Source organism: Hippoglossus stenolepis, chromosome 3, assembly GCF_022539355.2.
Source record: "Hippoglossus stenolepis isolate QCI-W04-F060 chromosome 3, HSTE1.2, whole genome shotgun sequence".
In the NCBI taxonomy this organism is placed as follows: domain Eukaryota; kingdom Metazoa; phylum Chordata; class Actinopteri; order Pleuronectiformes; family Pleuronectidae; genus Hippoglossus; species Hippoglossus stenolepis.
The window spans coordinates 9,569,342-9,575,588 of record NC_061485.1 but is presented as its reverse complement, the minus strand read 5'-3'; positions in this window follow the sequence as shown (position 1 = coordinate 9,575,588).

Here is a 6,247-nt window from a genome sequence, read left to right as displayed (position 1 = left end):
ACTGCATCCTGTTTTGAAATTATAATTTCTCTCAGTAGAGCCCATTCCTCAGCCAAGGCCACAGTCTCCTTTTGAAACCACATTCACTAGATCTGCATTTATATTTGGTTCAGCTTTATCCGGCACACTCCGATATCAGTCAAGGAAAATGTTGGAAAACGCAATGTCAAAGAAAAACAATTCCTGGATCTTCACCGAGATTTAACGAGTTCTTCCTTGACCCACACGACCTCGTTCCTCCGTGTACCATCCTTATCCATCAGTAGCTTTGTTTTGTAATATTGCAAACAAACAAACAAATAAATAAACAAAGACAGAAGTGAAAACTACCTTGTTGCAGGAGGCAATGATATAAATCCAGTTAAATAAGTCAAACTGAACCCAAAGCAGAGTCTAGTGTTTTGGGGGTGCACTTGATGTTGCTTTAATAAGAGCTGAGAGAACATTTTCTCTACCTGCTGCATAAAAGAAGCCATTACTTTAACTTCCTGTCAGTTTCTACAGGAATCTGAGTGTTTTCAGATATTTGGGTTATTTGTGTTCAGCTTGGCCTCCAGGGTTTTTAAATTGAATGAGTGCAGAGCAGAGCAAATATCACTTTGATATGAAAGTCATTTCCAATGCAACCCGGCATTGAATGAAGCCATAAAACAGAAAAAGTATTTCCATGACTTCTTTAAATCAAATCTTTAAAAGAATGTTCTTAGAAACATTAAACAAAGAGAACACGTTCACTGTAACAACTAGGAGTGTGTGTCTCCTCGTGACGAGCTGCTCTTCGCACCCCCTTTGTCTCCTTGATGTCGTGAATCATGCAGCGACTCCTGATAAAATATGCAAGAGGCGTCTTTGAATTCAGGTGTGAAGTAATGAGGAGGCTCTTGGCCAGATTGAATTATGCTGAAGTGGGTTGAAAAATCCCGTCATGTATAATTCAGAATGTGTTCCATCTCTGAAGTTGATCTGTATTCAAGTGAGTTCCCAGTGAAGGTCTTTATTAAAGAGAACAGTGGTTGTGGAAGATAAGTGACCCCAACAGTTACTTTAGTCATCTCTGGGTTTTACACCAATGACGCAAAACATGGATTCAATCAAAAGCCAGCAGGAACTCAGAAAAGTGTAATATGAGAAGCAACCACGAGGTGGCAGTACATGATATCGTTTGAGAGGTCAATGCTTTTTATTTTCCTACAAAGTTAGAAGGTCCAATGTGTTTTGGATCAGAGTCTGATTATTTATTTTTATATGAAATCATTTATTACACAGCATGATTCTGTTAGTCCAGAGTCTAACAGCACATGTTATATGGTGATATTATTATCCATCTGCTCGCTCTCTCAGATATGAGAGTCACATTAAAGTAAAATAAATAGGGTAGATAATCTATTTCATAAACTCATTACATCTTTTGGATGAAAAAGTCAAATCTGCTAAATAACTTGTAACTGAAGCCGTCCATTAATTAGAAGGGATAACAAGTAGAATATTCCCGTTAGGGCAGTAAAAGAACAGGATGAATGTAAGCACAGACGTTTGTATAATATGTGACTAAATGTGTGTAGTTCATCTCTGTAGGTTTAGTCATTGAAGTTACACATGATTGTAATGTGACTCATCTGTTGTCGAGGCAACTGTGTGTGTGTGTGTGTGTGTGTGTGTGTGTGTGTGTGTGTGTGTGTGTGTGTGTGTGTGTGTGTGTGTGTGTGTCACTGTGGTTTATTTCTGTGACTTTGTAGTAACAGGATCGGATGTTGACGATAATATTGTGGTTCCATGCTGTGGCTCAGGTTTTTACATGTTTGTCTTTGGTCAATATACATCTCTAGAAGTAATTCACACACTATCTATGCTGTTGGCTTTATTTTTTAAAAGCTATGGGGTTGTTTATATCTCCATCGGTTGTGTGGGTCATATCTCGTCATCTTCTGCACCGCATCAAAGGATTTATGTTTGTCATTATTTTTATTTTTTGGAAGCAACTGCATCACAAGTCATTCTGCACAAAGAGGAAGGAAATAGTTGTTTGTGTGTGTGTGTGTGTGTGTGTGTGTGTGTGTGTGTGTGTGTGTTTGCAGGGGACGGCGCTGTGTCTCAGTCTAAATGTGCTGCGAGTTACTTCTGCTTGTTTCTTGGCAGAAGTACCACAACACAGTGTTGTAATGCTTGCGTGGCAAGACTGGTTTAATTATGTGCCTGGTGTCCGTCCTAACTTAAAGCTGGAGGCAGAGTAATGGAAGCCACATCTAAGGCTTCTGTCACGATGCCTAAAAAACCAAGCTACACTCTGCAGAAAACATATTTGTCTTCTTTCACCTCCCACCCTTCCTCTCTTCTCACTCGTCTGCAGATCTTTAGAGCGAATCATCCCAGTGACAAACACAGAAGCTGATATAGTTTAATCACCAGCTTCGGATCTTGTCGTGTGTCGTCTGTAATGTAAGAACATTTAATTGTTTTTGCATCTCTTAATGCTCACTTCATACATTTTGTGTATTTAATCTGTACAAAAAACAAAGTTTAACACAACTATTTCCCAGTTTCCAGTCTCTATGTTAAGATAAGCCAACTGGCTCCAAGCTTTATCTTGTGCAGAAATGAGAGTGGTATAGAAAGAAATGTATGAAGGAAAGCAAAAAAAAGCTTATTCCTATAACATTATAATCAAACATTTTTTAAAGGAGCCAGATTCTGCTCATATTCAGGTTCATAATTTTATTAATTTGGGTCATTACTTGAAAAGGTTTACTCTAATGCTCAGAAAACATCACTTTCCTGAAACTGTCCCCCGGATAAAGCCCAGTCTGCTCTGATTGTCCAGCTGGCTCACTCTGTTGTGATTGGCCAACCACTTTTAATGATGTGGCTTCCTGCTTCACCTGGCTCTGTTAGGGGGCTTGTCCGACTAGCCACTAGGTGTGCATCATGCAAATATGAGGCATTGTGATGTCACATGACAGAATCATCGGCCAGTCTGTGGGCTGTGGGCTTTTTAAACTTTGCAGAACTTTTACATTCACAAAAAAACACAATAACGCGAGTAAAGAGAGTAAAGAGAAAAAACTGAGACAGCATCATATGTCTCCTTTAATGTAATCCCAATATTTATCCCGGGAAACCACGATCTGAGAGCATCCTCATGAGATAGAGATAAGTAGGTTACAGTACATCAATCTGCACCGGAGTCAGTGTAGAACTATAGGAGCTGCAGCACCCAGTGGATTACTTGTTAATAATACATTTAATGTGAGCCTGTACTGTAGCACAGCAACGCTACGGCTGAGGGGCTTCACAGAAACACAAGATAAACTTCGTGCATCACGAGGAGACGACACGAGAAGAGCAGCAACAGCCACTCTGGCTCCGTCAGAACGTACTCAGCCGTAATTGTGCTTTGACCTAAATGTTAACATTAGCATAACAGAGTCTTCACGGAGATCAGGAGTCAAACAACAACAAGCTCACGACGTTACAGGGACAATTATAAAGACTGTCAAACAAAATCCAGAGCACAGAGCAAACAGGCTCAGAAGAATAAAGCTGTGCACAGGGAGCGATCAACGAGTGCTGGAGGCTCCGCCGCAGCTCATCATCACGGGGAGGTGAGGGGGACATGGGAGCGATATCACGGTCCCAGGCTGGACATCACATGCCACCCAAGTCCCATTTTCATTATGTAACCCTCCACCCCCATCTTTCTTTTCACATCTTCGCATCTTAAGGACAGTCCTCTCTTCCTGCTCCCTCCCTCCCTCTCTCTCCCGCCCCCTGTCTGCCCCTCAGTAAAATTTGTGAAAGGTTTTTGACAGCTTGCAATTATCGAACTCTTAATGACTGACTTCGAGGTCAGCAGCGATTTACAGTCGTCGGTTTTCAGACCAATTTCTGGTCACATCTGCTGCTGTGCAAGAGCCACATCAAAACACAGCTAAAAAACACCACCAAGAAACCTCATTAATTATTGTTAACTATTGGATCAGATGAACAATAGGAGTTTGGGATAATAAATGATGCTGTTCAGCCATTTGTTGCAAAACCAAAGTCAGTGTGAGGATTATCCAAAGCTGCCTCTAAGACATGAAAACTGGGTCCAGTGCCTTTCACTGATGAAGAACGCAGCAGGAGTTGGTCCAGGTCGGATGTGATCAAAGGAACGGGAACATTTCCTGAAAATCCAGGCGAGAGGTGACGACTGGGAGAATCTGGAATCTTGTAGTATTTCCAATTTTACATCCTCGTCTACGTTTTCTACACGTTTGGCTCCTCCTGTTCATCCTCAGCTATTTGTGCGTATGACCGGACTTCAGTGCAGCTGAGGCCAACAAGAATGAGTGACTCAGTCTTTGAGTGATAAGAAACCTTCTGAACATTTTGCCTCCCACACAGTTTCACGAAGTCGAGAACATAGACGTGAACAAAGGCCATAAAAGAGCTGCAGATTTCTCACCTTTGGCCCCAAGTCTTTGGGAACACACCAAATTAATGATTATGATTTTATTATTATTATTATTTTGCCAACTTTCATTTTCGTCATATCTTTTAATTTGTTTTCTCTATGAACTAAATACTATGTTTACATACAGTTACCACACATCGGTAAAGTAGTGAGTAGATAATGAGTGAATTTTTTATTTTTGGGTGAACCATCCCTTTATGGGAGCATTAAGTCATGTGCAGACATTCTCATCTTCAGATTTTCATCACTCCTGTCCATTACATTTGGATGCATGTACTTTAGTGTACTTTCTAAATACTCTTTCACATATGATGTAGCGCCTCCACGTGCCTCTGAGCTGAATCACACTCACACGTCACGTTTTATAAAACCTGATACACCTGTCCCGTTGGCGTTCTTCAAGGTTTTCTCTCATCATCTGTACCGGGAGGTGACGCAAGCTTGGACTTCAGATGCCTTCCGTCTGTCGCCTTGTGCACAACACAGTCACCACGGCGGAGGGACTGACAACAGGGAGGAATGAAACAGGACAACAGATGCTGCCCGCTCCCCTCGGTCCTGCTCTGTGCTTCTCTGGAGCGACGAGGTGTGTTTGCATACATCAGAGCCAAGGGCACCCAGCAAAAAGAGAATAACAAGGCCTCTGTTTCTCCCCCCCCACAGCTGCAGGAGCGGTGCACAGAGAGGCAGCCGTGCTATTCAGAGAGCTGCATGAATTGAAATAACTGCACAAGGTCTGAGCCTCGACTTTGGCTATTCATTCATCCCACGTTCTTTTCAACACAGAAAAGCGGGTTTCACAATCAGGAAATGCATAATAGGAAGCTATTACGTAGTTAAGATGAGGAGGGTATTGAAATCTGCCAGAGCTCTTTATATATATATCTAAAAGGATGTATTGAAACAATAGATCACATGAGACTATCCAGTAGCTGGTCTGTGTTGACTGAAAGTTGTTTCAGTGTCATGTTGGAATCTATAATAGGACCAGACGGAATTTCCTGAGACTGAGATTTTTCATTATAATCTTTTCTCATCCTGCAGCAGTTCTGATTCCCTACATCTCTCCCTCTCTGCAGGAAAATGGAACAGTGAGAAAATCCTTCCTGTCTCTCTGAGATTTACAGTAAGTCAGGTAGAACAACATCAGCTATAACAGGAGGAGAATTCATATTTGACTTTTGTGTTATAGACTCAAATTAAAATGTGTGTCGCCCCTTTAAACACCAATGCCAGTGACTGAGTGTTTGCATAGTCAGGAGGAGGTTTACCATTGTTTAGTCGGCCAAGCTTTGGATAAGCTAAAGCATAAACTGCTGTTGCCATGCCTGTGGGGAATCGGGGAAAAAAGCAGGACGCAAACCCAGGAGCCAGTAAAACAACAAAAGGTGTCATTTAATTGGACAAAAATAACACCACAAAACAACATGATACAAAAGCAAGCGCGGTCCAAAAAACTAGGTTAAAAGAAACAGAAAAAGGGACAGACAATGAAGTGACAAAGGCAAAGGGAAGCACAGACTTATGTACACAAGGAGGGGGGGGTGAGTGAACACAGGTGGAACACATGAGGAACAGGTGCGGGCGATCACGAGGGCGGGAAACAGGACAAAGGCAAGAAATAAAACTAAACACACACAAGGAGCTAAATTTCAAAATAAAAAAAGGAAACTGACAACACTAACATAAAGCAAAAAGTCCATCCTCAAAAGTGTCCAACAAAATCTAAAAAGTCTTTATCTCAGAGCTCAGAGTCATGACAATGCCGAGTTTACAGGAGAGACATCTCTTGTG